We start from the raw sequence: 5,045 nt of genomic DNA, 5'->3' as shown, positions 1-5,045 counted from the left end.
CACTGCACTCAAACCTGGGTGACAGAGCAAGACTCCGTCTCAAAAAAATTAAAAAAAAAATTAAAATAAATAAATAAATAACCCAGTCTGTGGTAGTCTGCCATAACGGCACAAAACAGACTAAAGCCAATTTACACACTTGGTTCCTTGGCTTCAGTTGTTTTCTCTGCCTGTCAAAGCTCATTCTCCTTGCCCAGTCTCCTCCTTTTGTAGCCTTTCTCTCCTCTTCAAGGTGGGATCAAACACCACCTCCCCTGAGTCTGTCCTTATTCTCAGTCACTCTTTCATTCCTGTCTGCTCTTGCTCACATGGTTTCTCACACCTCTGTTCAGCTTCTATGCTTGGGCAGGTGTTGCTGGCTTGTGTGTGTGTGTGCGTGCATGTGCGTGTGCATGTGTGCTGACCGTGTGCTGGGTGACTGGAAGCTCCCTGAGGGGGAGCCTGTGACTATTGCTCATTCTTCGTCATCCCTCCTTTTCCCTTCTCTACTCCAACAAGGCACTTATCCATTCAATGCATTTTTTACAGAATTGACTTTTTTTTAATGTTCTCGTATTAATGACCTTTTATACTAGAGCACAGTCTACATTTCCTGTACAAAGAATGAGGATCATGAGTAATTGAGGAAATGATGAAATCCAGCCGTTGTGACACTGTTCCTTATCTAGGATCTCTCACTTTCTCCCCAAAGCCGCTTATTAGGGAAGTTTTTACAGTGATTGAATATGGCGAAAGAGCAGAGGACAAATCTCAGAAGGACAATGAGATAAAAATGGAAGATTTTCCTTCTGGTTCTTTTGTTACAAAAGCCTTGTTTTAAAAACAAATTTCTCTACCTGCCAATAGCAGAAGTCACTTCCTTGGCTAGAAAAGCGTTTTCTTTTCCTTTTTCAGTTCTCTAAAACTTATGTTGTATCCATTTTTAGGCAAACAAAAACTTTTTTTTAAACCTAGGTATAAATAAGTTATAAATGTTAAATGCAAAAGAAGGGAGCTTTTATAGTCAGTATTACCTATGTTGGTACTAATCTCAGAAAGGGCTACTGAAGGGAGCCATATATGGCAAGATGCTGCCAGTTCTGTGGCTTTCTTGTTTGCCCGCTGCATTACTTTGGAGAGCTGCCTCGAATGACCTTTATTGTTTATGGTTTAGCTGCACATGTAACAGTGAAGAGAAATCTGAAATAGTTGACTCCATCTTGCTTCTAACCTCACAAGCTAACTGCCTTTTCTCATTTCTGCATGCAGGCCAAGTTAACTATGGTAGAAATTTAGTTTATAGTTTAATTTAAAGCAAAGGTGATAACAGTCCCTTCCCAAAACTAACCCCTGAGGAGATAAGGAAAGTATACACACAAATAACCATGTTATGTTAAAAATGTACAGGAGCCTTGTGACCTGACCAAGGACAAGATGTTTTGCATCCCTTTGGATTCCTGCTGATACTCAGATGTCTGTGGTCACTGTGGTCACTTGTGGCCTGACCTCAACCCCTAACCTCCTCCTTGTTTCCCTTTCCCCAATATAAATACAAGCTTGAGATTCATGCCTTTCTTTTTATTTTTATTTTTATTTTTTCAAGACTGAGTCTTGCTCTGTTGACCAGGCTGGAGTGCAGTGGCAAGATCTCGGCTCACTACAACCTCCACCTCCCAGGTTTAAGTGATCCTCCTGCCTCAGCCTCCTGAGTAGCTGGGATTATAGGCGCGAGCCACCATGCCCAGCTAATTTTTGTATTTTTAGTAGAGACAGGGTTTCACCATGTTGGCCAGGCTGGTCTTGAACTCCTGACCTCATGATCCACCTGCTTTGGGCTCCCAAAGTGCTGGGATTAGAGGTGTGAGCCACTGTGCCTGGCCGAGATTCATGCCTTTAAAGATGGTTCTTTACAACGCTAGTCTGCCATCTTCTTGGTTTGTTGGCCATTGAAATAGTCGTTTTCCTTGCCCCAACAACTTGTCTCTTGACTTACTAGTTATTGTGCAGTGAGTGGTATGAGTTTTGAACTTGACAACACACATACAAACCAAACAAAAAAGTAATTTTCAATTATAAATCTCTTATAGTGTGTTTAAACAAGTATAAGAACATGCATGTGTTGTAAGAATGACAAAAAGATAATATCTAGTTTTGGCTACGTGGTGGGGCAAAGCACCTTCTTGTCTCCTGTTGGCAAGAGTTTGAATTGGTATAATTTTTCTGCAAGAAAATTTGGAAAAATTCTTTAAGCACTAAAAAGGTGCATATTTTTTGATGTAACAATGCCATTTCTAGCCATGTATTCTAAAGATATAATTACAGTTTTGAACAGAGATTTAGCTATATGGATGTTCATTGTAGCATTGTTTATAATAACAATGAAAATTAGAAATGACTTACATGTCCAATAATAGAATCTTGGTAAAATAAATTATAGTTTTTCCATACAACAGAATAATTAGCAGCCAGTACAAACTGAGTTGTAGCAGAATTTTTAATGATACAATATATTAAGTCAATTAAGCAGGTCATAAATAGTACATTCAGTCTGATTGTAATTTGTTACAAAAAACAAGTGTGTGCAACTTTGATTTTCCAGCTTCCTCTAGCAACAAGAGGCTACACTTGTGGCTCTATTCCCCATCTAGTTTGATTGCACGACATTCTTTCTTCTAGAAAATTCCCCTTCCCTGTATCTCATTACCTTAGCCTGGAGCTTCATTTCTTTGCAGGACACCTCTCGTTCCCTTAATATCTCTCTTTATGAGGCTTTGCAGAAACATGGACAATGGGTTAGTTCTCCAAATGCAGGTTAGACTGAGCTGTGATGTGTAATGCAACTTTGCTAAGTGCTTGGGTATAGTATATGGAAATTGCAAACAAAGAAGAAAAACTTAAAATTGATTATGAGATACATTTGCTCCTAGAAAACTTAAGCTTGTGTCAGTTCACCCATTGTGTCCTGTGGCTGGCTGTTTCTTTCCTTTTCATCCAGCCCATGGCCATTTTGCAAGGGCTAACTTATTACCTCTTGCCAGAGTGTCCTTCAGCTTATCTCTTCCCAGGAGTCCTTGCCACCAATCTCTCTGAGACCTTGAAGAGGGAAAAACAGCTCGCCTAAAAGGAAACATCATTTGTAGAAATTAATTCCACCCATATGAAGGAGAGTTGCATTTACATTAATTGTGCTGAGTGATTTAACTTAGTGTGTGAAACCTCCCCATTTCAGAATGGGGGTTCAGAAAAGGCCATGAAAGAGATCTCTCCACACCTCTTACTCCCCCAAACAAAAGGACAACCTGACTCAAAAAGAAATACCAGCTATCATTCTAGAATGCAAAACTTCTTGTGATAATAAAGGAAAATACTGTACCTTTCCCCTATACTTTTGCTTTTTACCAATAGTGTTAATAACAACATAAAAGAAATTCAGTGTCAACTAGAACACTTATTCTACCTATATATGGGTATAGAAAACCCTTGAGATGTGCCCTAACATATAAGCAACAATGACCTCTAGGTGAAGAGTTTATTAGTTATCTATTCCTGTGTAAGAAATTATCCTGGAATTTAGCAGCTTAACACAACACTTTATTATGTCACAGTTTCTGTGGGGCAGGAATGTGAGTGTGGCTTAGTTGTCTTGGGGCCTCTCACAAGGCTGCAGTCAAGGTGGTGGCTAAGTCTTCACTCAAGGCTCAACTGGGGAAGGCTGTGCTTCTATACTTACTCAGTGGCTCAGGGTACTGGCTGTTGGCTATGGGCAAGAGATATTAGTTCCTTGCCATGTGAGCCTCCCAATAAGGCTACTTCCAACATGGCAGCAAGTTCTGTGTGTGTATATGAGAGAGAAAGCAGTGGGTAGAGAGAGAGGGAAAGGTCACAGGCTTTTTAGTAGTGTAATGTGTTGGGGGTCCACAACACGCATCCCTTAGCTTTGATGATTCAGGAGGAGGACTCAGAGGGCTCAGCACATAGTCATACTCATGGCTGTTATTTATTACTGAGAAAAGATAAAGCAAAATCAGCAAAGGAAAAAGGTGCATGACATAAAGACCAGAGGGAACCAGGCACAAGTTTCCAAGTCCTCTGACAGTGCAGTCACACAGGACAGACTTCACTCCCCTAGCAGTGAGCTGAAACACGTGTGAGATGTTTGTCACTAGACAACCTCATGGAAGCCCAATTCCCAGGGTTTTTTTTATTGTGGGTTAGTCACATTGACAAATGATGTCTAGCACATACCCATATTCTAGATTTCCAGAAGGAAGGCTGATGTTCAGCATAACTATTGTTGGCACAAACAGCTTAGGCAGAAACTGAGTCCTCCTTATCAGGGTATGGGGGGAACCCTTTCTCATGAAATGCAAAGGCCAGTCTTGTAAGCAGGACTATCTAAGGAGAACAGTCTCAGGCCTGCTATGTTAACTCTTTTCTGCATACCTAATCTTAGAAATGACACCCACTGCTTTTTCTGTATGTGTTCACTAGAAGTGAGTCACTAGGTCCAGCCCCAGACAAGGGGAGGAGCTTACAGAAGGACGTAAATGCTAGGAAAGAAATGTCACTGGGGGCTGTCTTAGTGACTACCCACTACATGGGGTGATTTTACTTTGTCTCATTTGTGTTTTCTGTCTTTCTCTCTAATGATATGTAGTACTTTTATAGTAAAGAAAAAGCCATAAAAACATAATTATGTATACAACTTTGGTGGAAGAAAATTGGGCTTCCTGTTGGTACCGTCTACATGCACAGGTGTGGATTTTTATGGTGTAATAATTCTCGATGGTGTTAGAGATGCTGAAGTTACCTATGTGGAAACATTGGAATGTTGCTAGTTATAAGGATAAGTGCTGGATTTTAAAAAATTTTGGTATTTTTAATAGCAGCAGCAGTGGTAGGGGAGCTGAAGTTGACAATAATTTGTGAAATGGCAGGATGTGGAGGCTAAGGGAAACCCATCAGGCTCCAGGAAGCTTCAGACCAAGGCAAATATTGTGCCTTGAGATGTTTGTCAAGAAACCCTGCAGGTCATCGTTTAATGTATGTCAGTGTGGGGACAGCTG

At 40.6% G+C, this 5,045-nt stretch overlaps 1 long non-coding RNA gene across 1 annotated transcript in view; it reads right to left on the bottom strand.

The window, feature by feature from the left end:
• LOC105553574 overlaps positions 1–5,045 on the bottom strand; it is a 27,469-nt gene that overhangs the window by 17,370 nt on the left and 5,054 nt on the right. Inside the window, exon 2 of the long non-coding RNA XR_001008175.1 lies at positions 3,008–3,096. This is a non-coding gene — a long non-coding RNA (uncharacterized LOC105553574). The remainder of the gene's footprint in view (positions 1–3,007; positions 3,097–5,045) is intronic.

Source organism: Mandrillus leucophaeus, unplaced genomic scaffold (assembly GCF_000951045.1).
Source record: "Mandrillus leucophaeus isolate KB7577 unplaced genomic scaffold, Mleu.le_1.0 Scaffold60, whole genome shotgun sequence".
Taxonomy (NCBI): domain Eukaryota; kingdom Metazoa; phylum Chordata; class Mammalia; order Primates; family Cercopithecidae; genus Mandrillus; species Mandrillus leucophaeus.
The sequence above is the reverse complement of the archived record's forward strand: the minus strand, read 5'-3'. Positions and strand labels throughout refer to the sequence as shown.